At 37.9% G+C, this 24,421-nt stretch overlaps 1 protein-coding gene across 3 annotated transcripts in view; it reads right to left on the bottom strand.

Moving 5' to 3' along the window:
• Positions 1–22,908, bottom strand: part of PPM1B (protein phosphatase, Mg2+/Mn2+ dependent 1B) — a 52,160-nt gene extending 29,252 nt beyond the window's left edge. For all 3 annotated transcript variants that reach the window (XM_062514109.1, XM_062514108.1, XM_062514110.1), the window contains exons 1-2: positions 22,871–22,908; positions 5,447–5,591 (exon numbers count right to left, since the gene is read on the bottom strand). The gene's annotated coding sequence lies outside the window, so the exon portion shown is untranslated. The remainder of the gene's footprint in view (positions 1–5,446; positions 5,592–22,870) is intronic.
• Between the last annotated feature and the right edge of the window lie 1,513 nt (positions 22,909–24,421).

A 24,421-nucleotide genomic window follows, 5' to 3' on the forward strand; every position in this document is an offset into this window, starting at 1 on the left:
TACAACAGATGAAGCACAAAGTCAGGGACTAAAACTCAACAAACATTTTGAAGGGACGGCCCATATACTATGGGAATGGTATCTCTGTGTATACATCAAAATACAGGAAAGGTGTCAGTGATTACTTGGGTGTATTGGAAAGTGTGAGACCTGGAAGGATGCAAATGTTATAGAATGAGGAGTGGATATAGCCCCGCTTTCAAGTGGGATAGAGTTAATTAGTTTTCTTCTCTGGTATGGAGTTGTGGCTTGTATACAGTATGAGAATGAAGTTGATAGCAACAACTAAAAATATCAGTGTGCTATGCAGTGTTTATACTAAGTCAAGGACTTTCTTGCTTCTCATATTCTGCCAATGGAGAAGGCCAGAGGGGCACAAGTAGTTGGGAGGATACACAGCCATGACACCTGGCCCAAACTGGCCAGAGATACTCCAAAACATATGACATCATGCTCAATGTATAAACTGGGGAGAAAGCAGACAACGGGCTACTGCTCACATGGGTTGGCAAGTGGTAAGCAAATTACATTGTGGATCACTTGTTTTGCATATTTCCATTATTTTTCTTCTTTCTCTGTCACATTAAGAAGCCCATGTCTCAACCCATAAACTTTCTGGTTTTTATGATTCTCTTTCCTATCCTACTGGGGAAGGAGGAGGTGGAGTGAGCAAGCAGCTGTGCAGTGCTTAGTTGCTGGCTAGGGTTAAACCATGACAGCACCAACACATAATTAGATGATAAAGGTCTAAAAGCCATAATCAAAGTTTTTGTAGATACTATAAAATAATTTTCACATTGTGTATCAGTTACATAAAAAACATCAGAACTAAACTAATACCACCCTGATGGCCAAAAGTCCCAAAGGCAATAATGTATCTTTTCATAATATGAAAATGGTCCAACATAAATCTTTTGGGCTGAAGTCATAAAAGTGTACTGCAAAATGTCTCTTCCTCAGAAAGATTCACTCAACAGGCTAGTCATTTCTAATAAGTCAGTGCTGTGGAAAAGAAACAGTGCCAGAGTTTCCTGTTACAAAGCACATGTGTTCCAGCTATAAAAAAAGAATGACATTTCAAAAGAAAAAATTCTGCATTAGATATTAAAGATGTAAATGACAAACAATTTCAAAACTTATGGAAAGTGCAGGAAGAAATAACTTCACTGGTTTAAAAACAAAATAAATTCAAAGTGTAGTCTTGGTAGAAAGCTCCGCTGTTTCCATCTTGCAGCCTCTCTAGTGTGTGTTCTTGCAGTCTCTCTCTAGTGTGTTATGGGCACATACAGACTTCATGCAGTACATCTGCCTACACACACTGCAGAGAGTTTTGATTTTTGATCCCAGAAAACTTGGTCTTGCTTCTATCTTACTGACCTTAAAAATACCTGCACTACATGAATTTACATTAGGCCAACAGTTATTTGAGCTTGGCTGTAACAGCTACTCTAACTATGTAGCCACAAATCCTGGCATAGTCAAATTATTGCAACATAAGAGGAAGATCTGAGTATTTTATTTTCGCTTAAAAATGAATTACATAGAAGAACTGTTATTACCATTCCTCGGTTTTGGGAGGATTTGGGTTTGCTTTTAAGTAATCTGTAGCCCTGGATGTTGTCTTCAGAAGGATGTCAGCTGACCAAGGATTCTGACAGAAAGAAATTAAGTATCAACATAAATCACCTATATAGAGACTCCTACCAAAAACTTCTCCTGCCAGGATCTTGTTAAAGAAGCCAAACAGGCTTCTAAACCAGGTATTCAAAAATTTTTGCAAGTCATCCTCATTACCAGGTAGCATACATGCCTAGGAGCTACAGCTGTAATTTTAAAATTCATTTCAGCACCTCTAGTGTTACAGTTGCAGAAAAGTTGGGGGAAAGAACCGATAACAAAAGATAAACAAAACACAACTTTGCCCCACCATACTAATTTTAAACCAGCAAGTTAAAGGAGATGAAGACTTCAGAATGAACTTCAGCTATTTCAAACTGGTCTGGTGGTACAAAACAATCACAGGCATAATTTAATGCTGAAGATTCACATCTATTTTCAGTGTCAGTAGCACTACCTGAAAACATTAACACTTCTGCCCTGCCTCAGCTACTCACCACTACATTGTGCCAGCAATTGCTTTTCTTTTAGAACTGCTGGCTGAGATGCTTTTGTCCTTACTCTTTGAACTGTTTCACTGAAGAAGTGCAAAGTTAGCTTTAGTATTTTGAAACTTTGTGACTTTGACTGCAGTGGGTTTGGAAGCCAGCAGCTTAGATAGTAGATCCAAGGGGGCTGTAACCTTCAACAGAAAAGACAAAGAAACAGAAAGGAGCACCAGGAGCTAGTTTAAGGGCTATATAACCTTTCTAGCTATGTTGCTAACGTGAGACAAACATGCTTGTGGTCCTTTCAGAGATTAATTTTATGGTCTGCTATCTTGCACTTTACTAAAAATATGGATGATGCTACTTAACTACACATCTTCCAGCTCATTTTACGTGGCAACCATCTGTCTCCCACGGACAAATTGCCTACTTTTATGCTGAGGCTTCTTATTTTTCTGGAATGCAGCTTAATAGGTACAAAGTTAAAGATCATACCTCAGATATTCAAGATGAACTTCACAAAAACCTTGAAAGTGGACTCAATCTAGCTTTCTAATTATTACACTTAGGACAAGGTCATCAGTGCCTAGGTTGGTGTATTTTTTAGTCACAGAGCCTTTATCATGCAGCTTCCTTCTTTTTCAAGTTGCACAAGTCAATTTCACATTGCTCTGTGGCCAAATGAAAACTCAAAAAAACATGCACTGCTTTTCTTAGAATTCTGTGTCAGCTAGCTTGATTTCTCTTTATCAGCAGCCCTTAGCTCAGATTAGCACCACTGCTAGGGACTTGAAGTATGCAGTGTCATTCTCAGTAAGAGACTACTCTTGTCAATGTCTTAATGTCACTCATCTTAAGTTTTCAGGTGGCATATTCAGCTTTTCTTAACCAAGATTTCCTCCAAACACCACAAAGACTGGGAAATTCAATCCTGTTTGTTACCTGCAAACAGTTTATCTGAGTTACAGAGTAGCTATACAAAAAGTAATACATAATGCAGGCAAATACCCAGGTTGGTTCACCACATACAACAAGGTTGGGCTCAGACAGTGCAAAGCAAACTACTGCTGCCAGCACCTACCCAGGAACAGGATGAAAGCTTAAGTCTTTATAAGTAAAGATAGCTCAGCCTAAGTCAGCATTCATGGTCTTGTACCATTTCCTCGGGATAGAAATTTGGTGTACTGGCACTTCAGTAAAATAGGCCTACCTGGTTAATTCAAATATTACCTGTCCAGGCTTATGAACCTTAAAATCACATTTCGTCCTTAACTCAAACCCTGCACCTCAGTGTGGTTTTATTATACAACGTGGAAGTGGTACAGGCAGCACTGTACTGCTGCCTATCCCTCCTGACCATACTATGACAAGAGTTATGATATTTGCTGAAATTCCTTGTCCATATCTGCTCATATTTCCTGTAGCCAATAAGCACGTTCTCACTTCTTTACTGGGCTGTTCAAAACAGATGCACAGGTGCCACTTGAATACTACAAAGCATTAACTCAGCATAAAAAGTGATCATTCACAAATCAAGTTTTTTATTATTTCTATGCAGAGCTGCTGTTTTGGTTCTCTAAATTCAATAAAAGACTATGTAATTTGAATAAAATTTAGATTGCTCCTTTTCAATCATCAATTTAACAAACAGCAGCCATATTTTTACTACAGAGGCAGCGCCTCCGATTCTGAAGAACCAGAATTTATCCACTACACCACTGATATTAAAACTGAAGAATTTTACTCATTAGCATGACACACTATGTCACTGGGAGTGAGTTCTCCCTTGCTCTAAATTTAGGCATTTAAGACAACTTTTCTTACCTTTTGCAAAGTCTGTTTACAAAAAGCTTCAGACATCTTTTCTGAGAATAGGGCAGCAATGAATCACCTATTCATATCATCTGTGAATTATTCCTAAACAGGTCTGAAACATCAGAATAAGTGTTCTGCAGCAGGTCTGCAAAACCACAGTAAACCAATACACCTTTATTTACATAAATGAGGGGTAATTTATTGATTCACACAAAAATCTGAGGAAGCCAGACATAAGGGTTGGGCTGGATGAGTGCTAAAGGTCCACTCAAGTATGACTTGCACAGTATAAGAGAAAGGCTGTGCCTTTTTCCAACATGTTATATCACTGCAAAATAAGTGCGAACATTCAATTAACACAACACTAACAACAAAAAAAAAAACCCTCAAAACAAACCACATTTGAACCCTTCTTTCATTTTAGCAGAAAAATCAACACCACCTCCTTGGCACAAACCTGTCACTGATTTACAACCTAAGCATTACTGAACTTCAGAGTAAGACACATAGGACAGCTTCAGACCAACAGTCCAGACTGCTGTCTGCCACTACTGAAAAGAGGCAAGCAACTCTCCCTGTCAAAGACGCCAAAATGTGAAATCAAGACTGAAAAACCTAGACTTGATCATAATTCTGAAGACACATGCAATAAACCCATTTCAAAGACAATCTTTAAAACACATAGTCCCAGTTTGAAAACAGAACTAAACCTTTCAGAAACATACAATCCAAAATGTGAAATCTCTATGACAGGTGTTTGTGGGGATTTTTCCCATTACTATGGTCTCACAGCATTGTATTTATCTTTTTTTTAAAAAGGATTCAAAGAACATTGACTTTTAGTTCCCTATACACAAGTTCAGAAGAAGGTGGCAGAGTGATAAGAGATCTCTGTCATCCTCAGATAAAGTTAATGACAGAAAACCAACAGCCAAAACATTTTCATTGACCTGGAAAAAGACAACAACCTTTACCCTTGAAAAGGTGATTCAAAAGCTGAAGCTACAGGGAACCTTGTAAGGTAAATTCAGAGATTTTCTGTAACTGATTAAAACAGGTAATTTAAGTAGCACTGCTGTTGTTAGTGCATTTAAGGAAATACAAGCCTTGTAGGGAAAAAAGGCACATGCAGACAGTAAACTGATCTCAAAACACAGTGGGTAAAATACTTTGTGACTTTTACTGACACCATACAATCTTCAGTGTGAGAACATAACTGCTCCAAAATCTGGTCAGCAGACATTTCAGGAGGTGAAAAATTACATTTCCCCGTCCCCCATTTATTAACAGGGCTTTATATTGTAACAGAAAGAACCTGCACTTGAAATCGTATTTCATCCCTATTAAAAAATAAGAGTAGGCAAAATTAAAATACATTTAAAGAACATAAATCATCATTTCACCCAATCTGTTCAGAAATTTCCATTAAATCCATGGTCAATTACAAACTGGAAATTAAAAAGACAGTCAAAGTAAAAGGAATTACATATAGCCATAAACTTCCAAGTGGCAGAATTTGTTCTTACCTGTAATTTTAACCTTGTCAAGGTTCTAGTTCAGTGCTGAAAGAATTAGTTTACATTCCTGCTGCCAAGAAGCACGTAACAGAATGACTTGCAAAACCTTGAGATAATAGTACAGGACACAACATCTGCTTTATTTCGGTATTTCCTAGAAAGAAGCAAAGGAAGTAGTTAGCTACTCCAGATGGTGTACAACAGATTTGTACATTAATTTTTTCATGAATACAACGTTTTCCTAAATAGAAGTGTTTGAACTAAAGCTGTGCCTGGATGTGCAAAGATCTTTCAGTAAACTCTCCAAACACTATATTCAAGATTAATATTTTTCTCTATTTCCCCCACCAACTGACAAGTACTTAAAAAGTCATCAGCCTATTAACTGCCATTAAAGTCCGTAAATTCAATAACAGAAGGAATAGCTTTTGCATGCCTTCTAGCATCACTGTACCATCTTAATTTTGTTCACCTCCTCAGATGACAGAGTACACTCCTTGAGTGTTTGACAAGACTTAAACCCACCATGTGCAGCATGTGCAATTTGTGAGCTCTTTATTCTGCTTCCTTAGATGTAAAAATGCACAAGAGTTTAAGACAAAAGTACTTCAGATCCTCTGAAATGGGAATAACTACATTTCTTCAAAAATAGTTTCTGTAAAAATCAACAAGAAATTCACCTTCAAATGTAAAAGTAGTGAATAACCAACAATTCAGGTATGTGGATCAACAACATGTATGGATGCTCCATGTATGTGGAGCATCTACCCATTGTTTTGAACAGGATGCAAACACCTGAAATCCTTCATGGATCAGGGACTACATATTTCATCTTATAAACCACTCCATCTTACAGAAACTGTCAAAAGAATACACTGGTAGAAGGAACTGTCATAGGAAAAATTCTGGATAACAGCCAGCTTTGTCTGGGACAGGAGGGAAAAAGAAGTTTTACTGTGACAGTTAAAATTTTAAACTGGTAACAGCACTCTGGATGAACTGAGTGATAAGAGAGACCTACTGCAGACCTTGACTTTAAGCCCACTGATGGAAGAATGGAGCTACGACAACATTTCATTATGGCTTGCCTCTTCCAAACACTAAGTGGTGCTTTTCAACTGCTAAAAAGTGTCATAAGCACAAAATTGCTCAAAAGGACTACTTCACCACCTTTTGAAGAATTGCAGGAGTTCAGCAAGTTCTATGCCCGTAGCTCTGCCCTGGGTTTGCCCCAGCATTCTCTCTTCTTATGCACCACAATAGGATGGATTGTTCAAGGAACCAAACTAATCCAGAAAAAGTCAATTCTTTCCTGTCATTTGAGGTCTCCAAACCAGCTTAGGAAATGCCAGATCAAACAAGTGCTAACAACAGAAAAGCAGAATCATGAGCTGCTGCCAATTAATATTTGCTCCAAGTATTGTGTAATTACACCTTAAGCAGCATGCACTAAATCATTAATAAACTCAGAAAAAGTATCTTAAATCATTATATTGAACTACAAGGCAAAAGCCCTGCCCAGAAGGTAAAAAAGTTTCAGAAAAACGTTGTTTCCACATCAAGGAACTTCAGGGAGTAAAATGAAACACACCCAGGGCAAATTCACCAAGTTGTGTAACAGAGCTCTTCTTTAGCACACAGGGTTTTAGGGCACAGACACAAAACACGTGGCCAGGACATAGGTCCCTCCATGCAGTGTCTCCCACCTTCAGAACATTCCCCAGCCAGGAGGGTTACAAGGTGCTTGCTCCACGAAGTGGTCAGGAGCTTCTGTGCTTCTGTGGTCAGTGGCCTTTAAAAGTGGCAAACTCACAGAAGCAGCCCTGGTAGATGGGCATTATGCTTGAGCCCTCCCAGACTCTACAGAGGATGTGAGAGTATTTCTTAGACCAGGACTTCTTTTAGCCAGAAAGTTGCTTGTAGCAGAGCAGATTCAAAAATAGATATTTTGGGCTAAGAGCATTTTACCTCAGAATATGATTGCATTTACACAAAATCTATGTACACCATCTCACTTCTCAGAAGTGAGGAATACAGTATTCAGTGTCCCAAACCCCAAAAGCACCTTCAGATATAGCGTCCAACCCTGAATATGGCACAACAAAGGGACATTACTTCAACTTAATCTGCACAGTAGTGACCCATACCTCTCCAAATAAGCTGCATGGATTGTTTCCTCTCAGTATGAAAAGACATTTAGATTCATGATACAGCTTTGGGATAATGAACCATTATATTTAGCTCCTAACAATTTGAGTACCAAAAATGCTCACAATACACAAATGTAAATCTTGTCCAGATTGCTCATCATAAATTACATCACAAGAATAAAGCTGAATGCTTCCTATTAAAGGCTTAACAAAATTACAAGATATATTAAGCGTTTAATTTGGGCTACTTAAGTCTTCATACTACGGGTGTAATATTTTAGTAGGACTAAGATAGTGCAGGAAATTTTTTTGCTACTAAGACACCAGCACCCTACAGCAGGATAGTTTTTAATTGAGAAAAACTTAAATATTCCTGGGCTAATAAAGTATTTGAACTTGACCATGTTTACAGAAAGTAAGACCAAACAGACAAAGCCATCATAAGCAATTCACTGCTGAAGAACTAAATGCAATATTCCAAAATAAGCACATTAAAAAAAAGATGCAGTCCAGAGAAATTTGAACAACACTATCATGTTATTTTACAGAATGTAACCACTACAACATCCAGTCCTTTGCAAGTTTCCAAACTCTGGCGAGAGAAGCACCAGAAAAACAATGTGTTTATTCTGCCTCACAACCAGTTAGACCGGGACTCTGACCTTTCATGGATAACCAAATCACAGCTGATTTTAAAACAAGCAAACAAACAAACCAACTCACTTACTGAATATCAACAGAAAGAGCCCTGATCCACCCTATGACAGCACAATACCACCACTGCCAATATTGTCTCCCCAGAAGTGTAAGCTGGGTCACACACACTCAAAGATTCTGCAGAAGAGACAGAAGGGAGAAAGAAAAGAGCAGCAGTGTATGCCACAGGTTGTTTAGTAAACTACAGCCTACCCAAGGGCATGTCTCCAACACACAGTAAACCTAAGGTAATAAATAACATCCCTTTCCTGAAAGGCCCATTCATTGGGATACCTGAATTTTGGGGAAATAAAGAGCACAGGGGAATACACTAGTGCTGCAAGTTCATGCAATAGCTCTTCCTTACTGTACCTATATGAAAAAGCCAAAACTAATCCAGAAGTTATTTTCTGCTTGCTAACTTGATACAATGCACAATTTCCACCCTAAAGAGAGAGCTGATCACCCATTGTAATAAAAGATAATGAATTCTCTCTACATTTGCTAAGTGGTTCTTCATTCTGTACAGAGCCAATACTGAAAAAAGTCTTGATTTTTGATTCTATTGTGAATCAACCAAGACTGAACAAAGTTCTGATTTATGAGCCTGCAGGTGTGGGAGTTTTTGGTGAATTCTTTTCCCCCCCTTTTCAAACATGGAAGCTGCACAAAAACATTCATATTGATCAGTTAAAGTAAGGAGAACTAACTAAAGTTCAAAACTAAGAACCGTATGAAGCAATTTAGGTGCTTTATACTTTCTGAAGCACTTTATATAATATTACAGTTTTGAAAAATCTACAGAAATACCCTTCCACTGTGTTTTAAAAGTAGAACACAGAACTTCCTGGAAAGCTAAATGGCTTGAAATAAATTTGCTTGGGGTTCCAGTCAAAGCTGAGTACAGCAAGCCGAGGTCTGCAGTTAAAAGTTCGACAGCCAATTAGTAATTTAAACTATTAAATTATGAATTTCCAACAGAAGTACACTGTTACACCAGTATTTCCCACTCACCTAAAAGCCTACTAATACCATGGTCTAGGCATTATAATTAAGTCCATACTTTTAAATATCACCTCAAAAATGATGGACATAAGTTACAGCACCAGAAAGCTGCTTTTTGATGCATCTTACAAAAGATATTCTAAACTTTCTTCCTGCAGACCTGTCTTAAACATACATTTGCACTTTTGTAATTCCTAAGTTCTCTGTGACTCACTTGCAGGTAAGCTTTAGATCAGTAAACTCACATTATAGCTGTGTGGATGTCTTGGCAGCAATGGCAGCTTAAATGATATTTGCTCTCAGCAGCCCATTCCTGTTCCATGCTCTGTGGCTGAGCAGACATACAGACAGCTACGCTGGCACAAATGAATGCCTGAAGCACAGACTGCTCATCTGGCTGATGAGGAAATCAAACTTTGTTGAATTATACAAGCAGAAGATGAAGAGCAAAAGTCAGCCTTACTGGAATTCAGAATGCAAGCTGCATTTGCCTACTGGAAGATCACTGGCAAGCACTTACTTCTGTGTTCTTCTGTAATAGATCAGAGTTATGCTCAGCACAGCTCAAGCAGAGAAATATGGAATCACCTCTCCATCATACATGCTGGGCAGCTTTGCAAACAACCAGCTTTAGGAAGAGAGGAGGCTGAAGAGTACAGACATCTAGCAGGCTTCAGTAAAAACACTCAAGTACAAAAGTCTTTCATTCTCAATTATTTGATCTTTAGATGAACTAAGGAGAAGGAATTACTTTCAAGAGTTAAAATGTACTCTGTGTATATCTTAGTTTTCTTCAAAAAAGAAAAAAAACCAAAAACACCCCACCAAAACCCTCAACTGAAAAAACAAAGCACTGTAAACAGAGGACTCTGAACAAACATGTTTATTGGGGCTGCTAGAACTTTCTAGAGAAAAGTTTGCAGAAGTTTCTAACCAGATTTTATCTTCCCTTACATAATAATAGCTGCAGTGCCAGTCAAGTTATAGATACACATTACACCTTCCACAGCAATCCAGGAGTTACAGATTGAGAAAGCTATGTTTGTATTCTGTATGGGTTTGTGTTTTTCCTTGATGCAAAGGGCAGAGTCTACAATCATTCATCTCCCTGATGGGTACTCAAAATTCCAGCTCAGACATGCTGAAGTGATACGCATGGGCAACCTAAGATCATATTTACTATTACTGCAGTGCCTACCAAGTGACCACATTCTTATGCTGTCTCCCCGTGAGGCAAATCTAATATCACATAACTAGCTAGAATACCTGGGTAGCAACATCTAATGCACCAGTTTGAAAACATCTGTCCATCTGTTGTCTTTCCTAACATCTGGCCTTCAAACTGATGTTCTAAAAAAATACAACCACTATTGGTAGACTGCTTAGATTTTGTAAATGTCCATAAAACCAGCCTGAGCACTGGTCCAATGAGATTATTCTGAGAAAGAATCCACCATACCTGTCACCTAATAACATCAGAGCGCACACCTTTTCTGAAGTCCTGTGGGACAAAACAGCATATCCCTAAACCACACCTCACCTGACAGTCTCATCCACCCTACCTACTATAGCACTATTCCTGAGCACCCAGAGTCTGTCACTCCTTTGTCTAGAAGAGAGAGGCATTAGTGAACTATAGTATTATTCAAGTTCAGACAAAATCTTGGAAATAAAAACCTCTCTGTTTATTATGCACTAGAAAAGGCTAAGCCTTTTCTAGTTAAGCTGTTCAAAGAAGGCATCTTAAGCATAAAACCATAAAAAAATCCTACAGAATCAATTGTCAGCAAAATCAGAGAAAGTAACATAGCTCAAATCAGTTAATTCAGTTGCAAGTACATGCTTTTGGATAATAAACTCCATTGTTACAAACCTCATTGCACTTCCAGATGATAAACTCCCTTGTTACAAACCTCATCATAGGATAAAGAGTTAAGAAAATTGACATAATTGTATAATTTCATTACTAAGACAGCAAAGGTGATTGAGCTACAAAATTTTAAGATGTTTTAGCTGTAGGTTACAGTCAAAGTCTGATAGTTTTCAAAAGATTAATAACCTTCTGAGTGGCTTGTATGAAATGTTCAGAAGAGGAAAGAACAGATTATCTGCAGATGGCTACTTTGACTAATTCCTCTGTGACCAGTATTCAGTGATTTTTAAGCCGAAGTCCTCAAAAATTAATGTTTATCTGGGTAGAGAACTTCACCCTAGCTCCTACAGGCTACCACTGCATTTAGAACAGGTCAGCTTTTGACTCAAGTCTCGCTATTATGACTGAAGCCAATTAGGAATTTTTTATCCTCAATACCCTGTCTTAAATTTCTGCTGTTCCTGACACACACACAAAAAAAAACAAACAAACAAAGCACATGCCAAACAAACAAAAAAACAAATAATAATTTAAAAAACAAACAAAAAAGCAAGCTTAAACCTTTTTTATACATGTATTTCTGCACAGATCCTGTATTTCGAACAAATGTCCCAGAAAGGATTCTCAAAGGCACATCACATTATCACATTTTGGGGAATTAAACCACTATAATATATGCATGCTAACTAATCACATTTTCCCCTACCTTACAAATATAACACAACCCTAAGTGTGACCACGAGTGTATCTAACCTTTAGAAGGAATTTAAACTCCAGAAAGTGGGGTACAAAACAAAAAGAATCAAAATAACAGTACTTCACTTAGGACCAATTACAAAAAATACAGCAAGAATTCGCTAATGCTGCTATGTTTGACAATGCCAGAAATAAAGACATATAAAATTTAAAAGTGATAATAGGAATTGGACTTTATTTCTTTATATATGATACCAATGATCAGAGGAAGGACTTCCTCTCTCTCAAATAAGGCTCCTTTTCAACTTCTAATGGTATGTCTTCAAGTATAAATGCACTAAAACTGAGCCATCACAGCAGTTTAAGAAAAAAACAAACAACTTGGCCACTGTTGATGTGCAGACAGTTACAGAAGGCATAAATTCTCCGCCACACTACTTAGACACTTGGATCTATTTGTGGCTTTTTTTAGCCATGTTACCACTTGCTAAATTTATATACATCAGGAGTTAAACGCAAAAAGGTCATTCAACACCACAATAAAATCACCAGCACATTTAAATTGGTAACATAAGAAAACCAGCAGTACACGCTGCCAAATATTAAGAGTTACAATGCTATAAGCATTTTAATGTTTACTGCAAAGTACGCAGCTTGGAGAGAGAGAATTCAGGCATCTATTATGTCAACTCACAGCCTACACACACAATCTTTCAAAAGAAGTAATTTAAGTAATACAGGAACTGAAGGCTCCAAATAGGAGTGGTTAAAACAAATAGTTATTATTATATCTCAATTACAGTTTTAAAACATTTGCCCCTTTGTCTCTTCCAGGTTAAGAGGCTTCTTACTGTATTACTATTAACAGAATCAGCACACAGAAATGTAAAGGCAATTAAAATTTTTTAAGAGGGTACATTCGTTTAGAAAGTAATTTCCTTATTGCTAATGAAGATTTATCATCTTCCTAAATCAACTTAACTTGATTAATTTCAGATTAGGCCTATCTCAAAGCATTTTTAAGGCAGTTATAATAAATGCTGAAGAAAAGCAGCTGATCCTACATGATACATAATTATGTACCCCAATACTGTAACAGAATCAATACACCTGTAGTCATATGATACTCAATTCATAGTATGGTATTAAAAGTCATGTTTCAGATCACAGATGACTTGTCCAGACTATTTCAGAAAACACACTACTCTCCTCCCTGCTCTTTTACAGGATACTCTACTTCCCATCAGACTAGAGAAACTTTTTAAGAAGAAGCCTAGTCAAAAAAATCACTATCTCTAGGAACTGCAGAGTGAAGCAAACTTCCATTACCTTTTTTTCTGGCAGAAGACTCCAGTATTGTTGCCTGGACACACGGAATCTTTTTCAGGTGTCTGCATTGAAGCTATCTGAACTGTTTCACTTGTCACCTACACAGAAGTATTTGGCAAGAAGCAGCCACTTGACAACTTGCAAGTTTAAAAATTCAAAGCTTTGTCCAATTTATATTGCAACTACAGGTCCACAGTAAGTCTCTGGGACTCACTTTTAATCAATAGTTTAAACTCTCAATTTGCAATATATACTTCAATGCTGAAGTTTCAGATATCTCTATTGAGTAAAAACTGCTTAAATTTTGCCACTATATCAGTATCACAATATATGTTGAATTACACCTGCAAAAATTCAAAGGGCAATTCTGTAAGTAAGAATGTTAAAACTAGCATACAAGAAGACCATACCAATTTTCAAGAAATCAGTATTAGAGAAGGTGCTTAAGTGCATGACAGGCAGTCAATGCCATAATGATAGACATGACCAAAAGGATTCTGGCAAAGTTAGCACGTTAATAATTCAACATTCACTTTCTACTACTCATCATTTTCAGACATCAGCTGCAGGCAAATCTGGATAATACAGATTAAGACACCATCTCCAGCTCCACCAAAGGTTTCTACTCCTCCTGTACACTACTGGCTGTAAGACATGCCCTTGCTAGACAGAATAGTGATGGAAATGTCTTAGCACAAAGACACATTAGGAAAACCACATTAATTGTAGCAAGGGGACAAACACCCTATTCTGCCATCCCATTTATAAGACAACTTGTCAAGACATTTTAAAATTATTTCTATATTTCAAAGCTCATACAACAGCCTTACCACTTTACTACCATAAAGCTTAACCTGCATGCATTCTATACTAGTGCAACAAACTATCTGGATTGATGAAAACTAGGAATCCATAAAATAATCAAGGCACACAAAGGAATACTCTTAAGTATTTGAGCATTTGCAGAATGACAGCTGAAAGAATCAGATTAATTTAGCAGTTTAAAAAAAAAGCAGACAATTAGCTTGGGGATTACACAAATAATTCGGTCAACTCTACTGCATAAAAAACAGACCTCCACTCACAAAACATCAGAAATAGGTATGTGGATAGAAGATTGCTGATCAGAGCTTCCAAACAGATGCTGAACACAGCACAACGAGTGCCAGTTTCAGTAGGTTTCCATGTCCCCAAAACTGAAGAGATGGCACTAGGCAACCAGCTCCCTATATTAAGTGATACTTAGTCCCCAAAACATCTCCCACATCCTTCTGAGTGTCTCCAACATCCCTTCTATGACTGGAGACCATGGCCTTGTATTCTCTCTTCTATGCAAATACCTGGTCTGTAAAGGGATAGCTATGTGCTTCTCCAGTCTTCAAAGAGTGGTTTGGGCTGGAAATGACCTTAAAGATCACCTGGTTCTAACCCACCTGCCACAAGCAGGGACACTTCTTACTGGAAAAAGTCACCCTTGTCAAAACTCCCACTCCAGTTTTCTTGTAGGCACCCTTTAGGTACTGGAAGGCTGCTCTATGGTCTCCCTAGAGGCTTTTCTTCCTTCTTTCCCAGCCTGAACAACCTCAACTCTTCCACACAGGAGAGCTACTCCAGCCCTCTCATCAGCTTCACAGTTATGTATATGTATATGTATATGTATATGTATATGTATATGTATATGTATATGTATATGTATATGTATATGTATATGTATATGTATATGTATTACTCCACTTTTCCCTGAGAGTGGTATAAGAATGACACAACAAACACTGTTAACATTTTGTTAAACTGTGCATGTAAGCTGAAGGCAATGGCATCACTGTTGAACAATGCTAATGGCTCCTACTACTTGACTGTGCTCTAACTTTCAGAGAGGTGACAACTGCACAGGTGCATGAAACTACGGCTTTATTAAAAGAAATACATCTACCATTTCCTCCAAAATGCAGCAAAAACCTGCCCACTGAATCCCAACTATCTCCTGATATTTTGAAAGTGACCGAAATATTACTCTAGCGTTCACTCTCTGCATAGAGAATTACAATAAGCTCAGCAAGGGACCAAAAAGTAACCAAATAAGAGTTACTAAGACACTGCCAATTTAGTAAGACATTCCATATCATGCAACTTAGTGCATCAGTTTTATAATTAGCAACACTATACTAACCAAAGCTTGCTATTAACACTAGCTACAAGCAGCAACCTACTTGACTATTTTAGTTAAGGAACACAGCCACAGCCAGCTTATATACCTCCGATCATTAGTGCATTTCAACAGAAATATGCAGAGGTAGTTCATTGTTAATAGTGATAGCATTCTGCAGGAATAGAACAGTTCTGCAAGAACTCAAACAGTACCATTTTGCCAAGTCTCAGTATTCATGCTTTGTGTCATCTGGTCACAGGCAATTTTGAAAGTCTTACCTTAAAGGCAGGACAAAAATAAAATTTCTTCCACATCTTGGTCTTTCTGATTAAGATTCACTTTAGTGACTCTTCCTTATATACTGGAGTAAATAAAGCAGAAGAGCCTGTGAGTCTGAAAGTATTAAAATGGAAGAACTGACCAACTTCTCCCCTAGTTCAACACAATATTCAATAAAATCTCTAACTCAAATGCTTAATAGTAACAGCTAAACTGAAACTAAAACTCTGTGAACCACTGGAAGAGGCCAAGCTAGACAAGAAGTTCCTCTTTGTCTATAGCAATGCCACCAAACATCAAATGACTGCTTTTCACTTGTTAAAGATCAAAGTATGAAGTGATCTAAGATACCAACCACTCAACAGCCACTATTTACCAAGAACTCCCACTTTCAATATGTACCACCTTTACAGATGTCATGTAAGCAAATCCACTGCCAAACCAGGAATATGTAAACCATATGACAGGGAGAACCTGAATACAATAATGTGTATGTACGGGTGTTTAAGTGCAGAGATAATGGAGAAGTCTGGCATACAAATGCAATTGTCCACTGTAACATATTCACATCCTGGATGCAAAGGAGAAGAAAGACTAAAAGCTGAGATTTTAACTTATTTTAAGTCACAGAAACCATGACAAAGAAGTCTGTTAACCTGCCGCTGCAGAAACACATCTAAGCTCTCTGTCTTACAAGAGAGAAACAAAGCTGCATTTGCCCCAAACCCATGAGAAGGGCTACCACAGTTAAACCCACCACACCTTCACAGACCAGAATACTGTTTCTGCAGCAAGAATCTGCCTCAAGCATTGTCTGTTCTGGAGATCGTCTACATGTAGCAGCTCAGATGATAGTTTGCTTCCCTCTTTGTCCAGGTTCGTGAAAAGAAACTAAACTCAGAAAAACTGAGAAACTAATCTCAGAAAAACTGCTTACCCCTCCCTCCCCAGTAACTTCAAATGTTTTACAGATCGCTTTGTTTTACATCAAGGTTCAGAATATCAAAGGTAAATGAGAGACAAAACATATGGACAATTATAATGTTCTAAAACTTCATTTTTGATACTGAAAGAGAGTATTTTTTCCTTTCTTAGATTAAATGCTTATTCAGTGAATGTACCTTGCTTATTCCAAGCCTACTCAATCGGCAGACTCTAAGTAACTAGTACTTAATACTGAAAACAGTCAACAAGAATAAGTGATTATGTTAAAACTATTTTATTTAGTAGACAGCAGACCCTTGAGGAACTCTAGTTAAAACTGCTGTCCAGAATATGAACCATTGACCAGCCACCCTTTAAAATGACTCCTCAACCAGTTTTCATTTGTCTAGTCATTCTCCCATTGAGACTGAAAATAGCCATATGCTGAAGGACATCAAAACGTCTTGCTCAAGTAAAAAAAAAAAAAAAAAAAAAAAAATTAAAAAAAAAAAAAATCACTGCTCTGTCCTCAGCTGAAGACCTCATCATTTGACACAAGGCAGTCGGGTCAGTCAAGTACAACTGACCCCAGTCAAGCCAGGCAGACTGAAATAGTCACCTTTTTCAAAAATGTTTTTCTACAGATTTATAGAAACTACTTATTGATAGTGCTATCCAAATAAAGCAGTATGTAATGTTTTTATTAAGTGATATGGAAAGCCTTCTTTATTATATAACATAGCAAGGATGTCTGAAACAGTGAACAGGAACCATCTCTAAGCTTCAACGATTTGCCTAATTTGAAGCCTAAATACAAGAACTCTGCATTAATAAACCAACCAAAAAAAAAAAACAGGTCTCAACATGTAAAACACAGACACCTAACAATTCAGATTTTGGCTAGTTTTCAAAGTATCAGGCTACAAGACAGTAAACAGCAGAGGTTATAAAAGGGAAAACTTGGTCTTTGTAACAGTATCTAAAATTTATTACAGAAAGGGACTGCTGAGAAAGAGAAGAGAAAGAAGGAGAAAAGAACATAAAATGACCAAGAAAACTCGAACATGTTTCACTATGAATACTGTACAGAATTGCTAAAATTCAGTTTGTTTCCATCCTTTCAGATAGCTTGAATTTCTCCCCAACCTTACTGCAAGAGACCTCCAAATCTGAACACAGATCTGAATACAGAAACTCCTGGACACAGAATCAGCCAGTGCCTGACAAACAACTGCAAACTCTATTCTTTACTAGTGATGACATTACTCAAGTTTCACCCAAAATAGTTCAGTCCCTCTGCAGATCATCAAAACTTAGGCTTGAAACAGACAGTGGGGAAGATATACTAACTGCACATTAAGCAATGACAAACACCACAGTGGATGAGCTGAGGCAGTCCTCCTACCTCTAAGGAAATCTGCAAATGTGAAGAAAAGCACAGAAAAACAGCTTGACTTGCTCAGAAACTTTCTGACAAACTCCTTACCATGACCTTTGCTATGCAAAGTTTTGGTTTCTGTTGCATTCTCATGTACTTACAGATATTCTTGTCAGCGAGTGCTGGTATTTAATTAAATTGGAATGACTACTATGAAGGGAGTCATATAAACATCTGTAGCAGGCTATGCATTTGGGGAAAATCCAAAAGAGGGGATGGACCTTTTTAATTTAGTTATAATATATGTTTTCATGTCAACATTTAATTCCAGACTCTTTACTTTAGGACTGCAACATGACTGGTGACACTGCTAAGATGGTCACAGTTATGTGACTTCTCTGTGGTTTTCACCAGCAGTAACATTCCATGTAAACACAGAACTTCATTTCACAAGATAGATCATCAGGTATCCAAACCACCAGTGTCAAGAACCGACAGTACTTGTTAGTAACTACACAAGAACTTCTCTGAAACACCTCAGCGTGCAGTCTTACAATAAGTGAGGCTAAGCTGAACTGGTAACTGCTGTAAGCTCACCTCATGTCACAGGTAGTTTCTACCCGAGCTTTGGCATCAGTACTTGCTCTCACATCCTCATACAGCAAGCTGATTCAAGAAGCTAAACTAAAGAGAATTAATCACAGCAATATGTACCCAACATATGCGTATTACCCAAGTCTTACCACAAGATGAGAGACAGCCGGGTATCAATATGAGAAGGAAGAGGGCTCTGCACATGGTCAGAAGCAAAAAAACTGCAGAAATACAACAGCACTAACATGCTTAGGTAACTATACAAGACCCTCTTCCTTAATGCAAGTCAGGATTATGAGTGGGGGTTCCAGAAGTAAATGCCTGAGTGTGTGCAGATGCCTGGCAAAAACTCTTTCCTGCACTTTATCAACACTGAAAAGTGGTGAAAAACTGAAGTATTTTAAGGACCTTTAACCTTTAAGGAGAGGAATACCAGATACTAACCGGGCAGCATGCAGCAAAAATCTGTTTAGGTAGAGGGAAAAAACAAACTCATAGCGAGAGACAAAACCAAAGCTGCATTAAGTACAGTAAGTAACTCAGCTTACAAGAAGATGCTATACCCATTATTTTTAAACAGCTACAAAACTGTAACAGCAGTGCCTGGCTGACAAAAGAGCTGATGTACTTAGTGCCCAGCAGTCTCACCACGGTAGTGTAAGAGTTAATGACTAGAAACCAACTCAGAAGAAGCAAAGCTTCAACTGAATTACATGCTTGCTACATGAACTCTCCTGTCTACAGAATTTTGAAGGCCCCTCCCTTTCGCAGTTGGACCTAATTAGCTTTATTGCTGTTTTCCCCTCTTAATGTAAAAATTAATCTGGGGTCACATCAGCTCACTCTTACTTTCCTTCTCTGAACAAAGCAGTTCAAAGTACATCTTTTCAGTCATCCAAAGACCTTAAAATAATCTTTGCTTCTTCAGCAGCTGTGATGCAAGTCTACCAATTCCATGACACATTAAATCCATAAAGCACTAAGTTCCTCCACTATCTGCAGGTCTTTTTACACAATTCAGGGCAAAAAAATCCAACAACTTGCACAGTTCAGGAAAAAGCGCTATAGACTAAATCTTCTCTCATTCCCCCCAGTCCTTCTCAAGAGTGGATTCAACAGGAGAAAATGAGCCCAAAGAAAGCAAACAAACAAAAATAAGGACAGAGAAAGAAGACTAACAGCAAGAAGCTCCTCTCCAATTGACCCCAAGCGGTCAATTTTTACTTACTGGCTTTTACTCATGTCAGCATCCCTCTGAAAGGCAAGCAGAGGTAATGGCAGGCAGCAGAATTTGGTAATAAAAGGCAGTGCAGTCTATGTGCTGATAAAAATCTTTAAAATTATGTACAGACAAATGAACAAAAAACAGATCACCATGATGAGGACAAGAAGGAATACTCCTCAATGAATACTGTGCTCTACCTACTCAAGTATTCTCTGGATTAGCTGAAGTTATCAGTGAATTGATGCAGTAAATTCTTCAGAAAGCATTATAGTTTTCTTCCTTACTAAGAACACTACTCTTCATGTTCTCTCCTGACTTATTTCAGTTTCTCTCTTGCAGTAACAACATCAGACTTTGACTCAGGCAAAGGAGAGAACTGGAAAAAAAACAACTTCTGAAATTGGGACTAAATCAAGTGTGCAGAAGAAAGGTTGCTCATAGGTAGACCTGGCTCACCCTTATTGTACTAGTGGTAGCTTAAGATGCCGACCACTAAAAAGAAAATAAATAGAGAAAAGGATGATGGAGTTCCCAGTAGTGTTTTAGGACCATTACTTGACTTTAGAAAAAGGCTTTAAGCACAAATCTGACAACTCATGACAGATCAAAGCTGTCACATGTGCTTTGTATGCAAGAGCTTGTTTTAATCAGTGCTTCAATAAACAAACAAACAAGACCTTTGGAGGAAGGGACAACAGGGAGAGACCTATTAACAAGCTTTCCACATTATTTTCCTGCTCTTTGTGAAACTTGACAACATAATCAGGTTTCATGTCTGGGCAAACCTTAAGACACCTTTTCAAAAAATCACTTACTTCAGTTATGACATTGCTACCCCCAAGTTTTTACTTATATAAAACACATCTGAAATTGCTAAGCCTGAACAAAACAGAATGGTAAAACAAAATATTAGTTCCGGCAGTAACTGAGCCCTACATTTCCTCTCTACAGATTAAGAAATACATGAAACTTCGGATTGAAACCAGTGTGGTTGTTAAATACATCTGTGAATATATGGTATTTTTCAAGGGTTTTTTTTCAAATATGAATTAATGAAGTACAATTGCAGAGTACCTTCCACAGTGTCATTTTTCTTAAAATGTTAAATTCTGTTTCCCGCCACTGGCAACAGCAACACACAAGCTAATTTCAAGAATCCTGAACTATACTGGAATTGTATTTCTTCCCCTCTGACTCCAGAAGTACAGAAGCACTTTCACTTCATGTTAAAAGATCATGAGAAAGTGTTCCAACTGTTTGTAACCTTATCTTCTTCCCTCCAAAAGTCAGATATGCAAAGTTGACAGCATTCTTTCTTTTCCTTTAAATAAAAATAATACTGTAACAATAGTCAAAATCACAAAATAAGCTGTTTTCTTTAACTTGAGTTAAAGTTCTTTATAACTGACTTCACTAAGCATTTTAGAGAAGTTCTCTGGCCTGGAATTACTTGTGTTTGGTATGTTCTAGTTGAGAAATTGAGATGTCATCCAATTTGATTTAATGTTACAAACCAGCTATCAATCTTCAGCAGCTCTTAAACTACATTATTTTCACATTCAAATACTGTAAGAAGACATAATAATACAGACATGGTTCAGCATAAGACAAATTAAAGGCCAAACAAAAGTAAAATAAGTTTATTGTTTGCTATGATATAAAAGTAAGACACAAAACACCACTGGCACTATAGCAGAGTCCTAACTATCCTTCCACATCACACACAAGCCTAATTATTGTTTCAATTTTAAAACACAGGAAAACGTTAAACTATCACTTTTACCACTTATGGAAAAACAGATGAGCTCTAAAGGCCTGTCTGCAGAGGAGACTGCACAGCTATTTGACTCTAGCAAACACTGTGCAACATCTCTTTCCAATGTAATCATCCACAAAAGTGGTATGCTTGTCTTTTCCCTGATCCCACAAATTACTTGTAAGAGACAGACACATTGAACTTCTTCCAGTTTCTTTACACTGCTAGAGATGCACAGAATCTAAAAGAGGGCTAAGCAGGAAAACCGCACACAAAGCAAACAATTCCTATTATTAATGCATTTTTTTAAACTACTGAATGCTTATGAACTGGAGGTTATCTTTTGAACAGCAGCTTGAATTGCAGAGCACTTACAAAGGATTTACAGAACAGGTGTCACACTCCTCTCTTCCTCCCAGCTCTACCTATTGTTTTCACAGCATTGTTTTCATCTTGTTTATGTATAAAACCTCTATTATTTGAAGTCTTGTGCACAACCTTCTACTTGTTTAGATAACTACTCCTCAGAGTAACATAATCAGACACAACCTAGACTTCGGATGCGTCCAATAAATTCATCTACCAGCATAAGCAATCAGCAAAGAAAAGAGCAGGAAAGACATTATCTCGGAGAAAAGTGAAACAAAAAAGCTCTTGCTGTAATATGTCTCCTGGAAAAGTGATAAAGGCACAGAAAACATGACAAGTTGCAAATGGATAAACATCCCATCTGAGGAGCCCATTTGATATATGTATAGGCATTAGTCCTACAATTACTGAATAACATTCATTGAGGGTAAATCCCACCTGTAATTAGACATTGTTAATAACCTCTTTAGAGGCGTCACTTCAGTTCTTACTGACAACACCCAAGGTGAGGCATCTATGAGTCTTAACAGCCTGTACTGTGCACTGGGGCTCTCTTGAGCTAGATGGAGCTGCTTTACTTTCCAGGATGAGGGATTGAACATTACCTGGGGGAGTCAATGGACTACCTCTGCTACATCTGGATTCAAGTTTTACAACAGCTGAGATAAAAAAAGTAACTTGATGTTTCCTTTGAACATGAACACTCAAAAAAAAAGTACCCTCTTAGTGAAAAGCCAGCTATAAACAATTTTTATCAAATGTTCCACAGAGAACCAAGCTTCATGTCAGACACCAGAAACCAGCACCTGCAGCTAGCACCATATCTGAAGAGAGGTCTTGAGCACAAGCTAGTATGCAGAGTACCTTTTGACCAGGATAAGATTTTCCTGTCAGGAACCAGAACAAATAGTACAGACATATTTTATTACTCTACTAGGTAAAGAGAGCAGGAGAAGAAAGGACACAGAAAGAACCCTGAGTAACAGCTGCACTATATTCTCCTTTCATACCTTTACAGATCTCTGAAGGCAGCGCTTTGAGTATAGACCCACTTCAAACAGAAGCAAAAGGAACAATTTCTTCAGCTTTATACACTGAAGACAGAACTCTCAAAACAGCCCGCAGTACCACATAGTTTCAGTGCAGTACTTCTCATCTGAAAAGTTTCAAAGCACATGACAGTTTCAGCAGTTTTTCAAGGTCACAAGGGCAATCACAAACACAAGTCCCTGCCCCCTCCAATTGCTAATCCACCACCCTCTAAATCCAGTCTAGCTGTACTCCCAGATATTTATGCAATGTGAAAGCCCTCATTCACTTCTCTTCTAGAACCATGATCCAAAACTACAATAAGCGGTACCATATATACAGCTGCAATATACAAAGGCAATATTACACCTGTCGATATTTATTTGGATGTGGTTTAAGAAGCATGTTGAATACTCTCAAGAATTGTATTTATCTTATACAGAAGAGACTTTCAGCATCCCTTAAGAAGCTGCCATAAAGAACACAATTTAGTACTTCTAGATACATTCCCAGAAATGCAGAGGGGAATATACTTTTAACTCTTTTGGAAGAAATTCTAACCACTGGTAATTTTTTTTTTTTTTAAAAAAGACATCCAACCACACGCATAAACAGTAAAAAAAGAGTAACATTGGTGGAAAATAAAATAAAACCTCAGCAAGCCAAGCTACAATGCATGTTGTCTGTGTCCCCACAGTTTCACTGAAACACAGCTCAAAAGTTTACACAAGGGTAAATATTTCACAAATAATCAGGTCATATAAGTTTTGTGAAGATAAACAGTCACATCAAGGAGAAACGTCCAAACTAGCCCCCCCGAATACAAGTGCAGCAGAAGCTCAGCTGTGGTAGGAAAACAATCATCCCATACAGGACAGATAGTGCCCCAAACACATGAGCATACTTACAGAACTCACAATACCCTACACCCAGAAAAACCCAACCACAGGACACACAGCCACAGGAAGTCAGGCTTCGTAACTTGCTGCTCACACAGCTAGTTTCATTCTTGATTAGCTGAAGTAAAACTATGAAATAACTACTTTCCAGAATTTATTGTAGTTTTACCACCAGTCATTTTCACACAAAATTTCAAAACTAGGGACAAGAATTTGGGAACAGATAGTCAGTTACCAGTCAAGATGAACAAGCAATCCTTAGTCAGAGAGCAATTTCTGCAGGCCTGGAGAAACTTAGGAAGCAGCAGAGGGTAGAACCCACTCCCCCTACACAGCTCAGCATCCTCTGGGGTGCTCTCATATGCCTTTTGGAGACCCAGTGGGTACAGATGTATTGGCACTTCAGTTTGAGTCAGGAGAACACTTCTCAAGTAAATCTGTCACCCACTTCCTGTATTTTGGTTCACATCTCATAAGTTTCTGAACATCTCCAAGAGTAACCTACATTAAAACTCTGGGAAAACTTGGAACACACTCAGCCTGCAGAACCAGACCACAATTAGTCTAAAATAAACCCCATGAAGTACACACACTGGGGACACCAAGTCTACCAAACTTACAGCTTCACTCTAC

This window comes from Cinclus cinclus, unplaced genomic scaffold, assembly GCF_963662255.1.
Source record: "Cinclus cinclus unplaced genomic scaffold, bCinCin1.1 SCAFFOLD_254, whole genome shotgun sequence".
In the NCBI taxonomy this organism is placed as follows: Eukaryota; Metazoa; Chordata; class Aves; order Passeriformes; family Cinclidae; genus Cinclus; species Cinclus cinclus.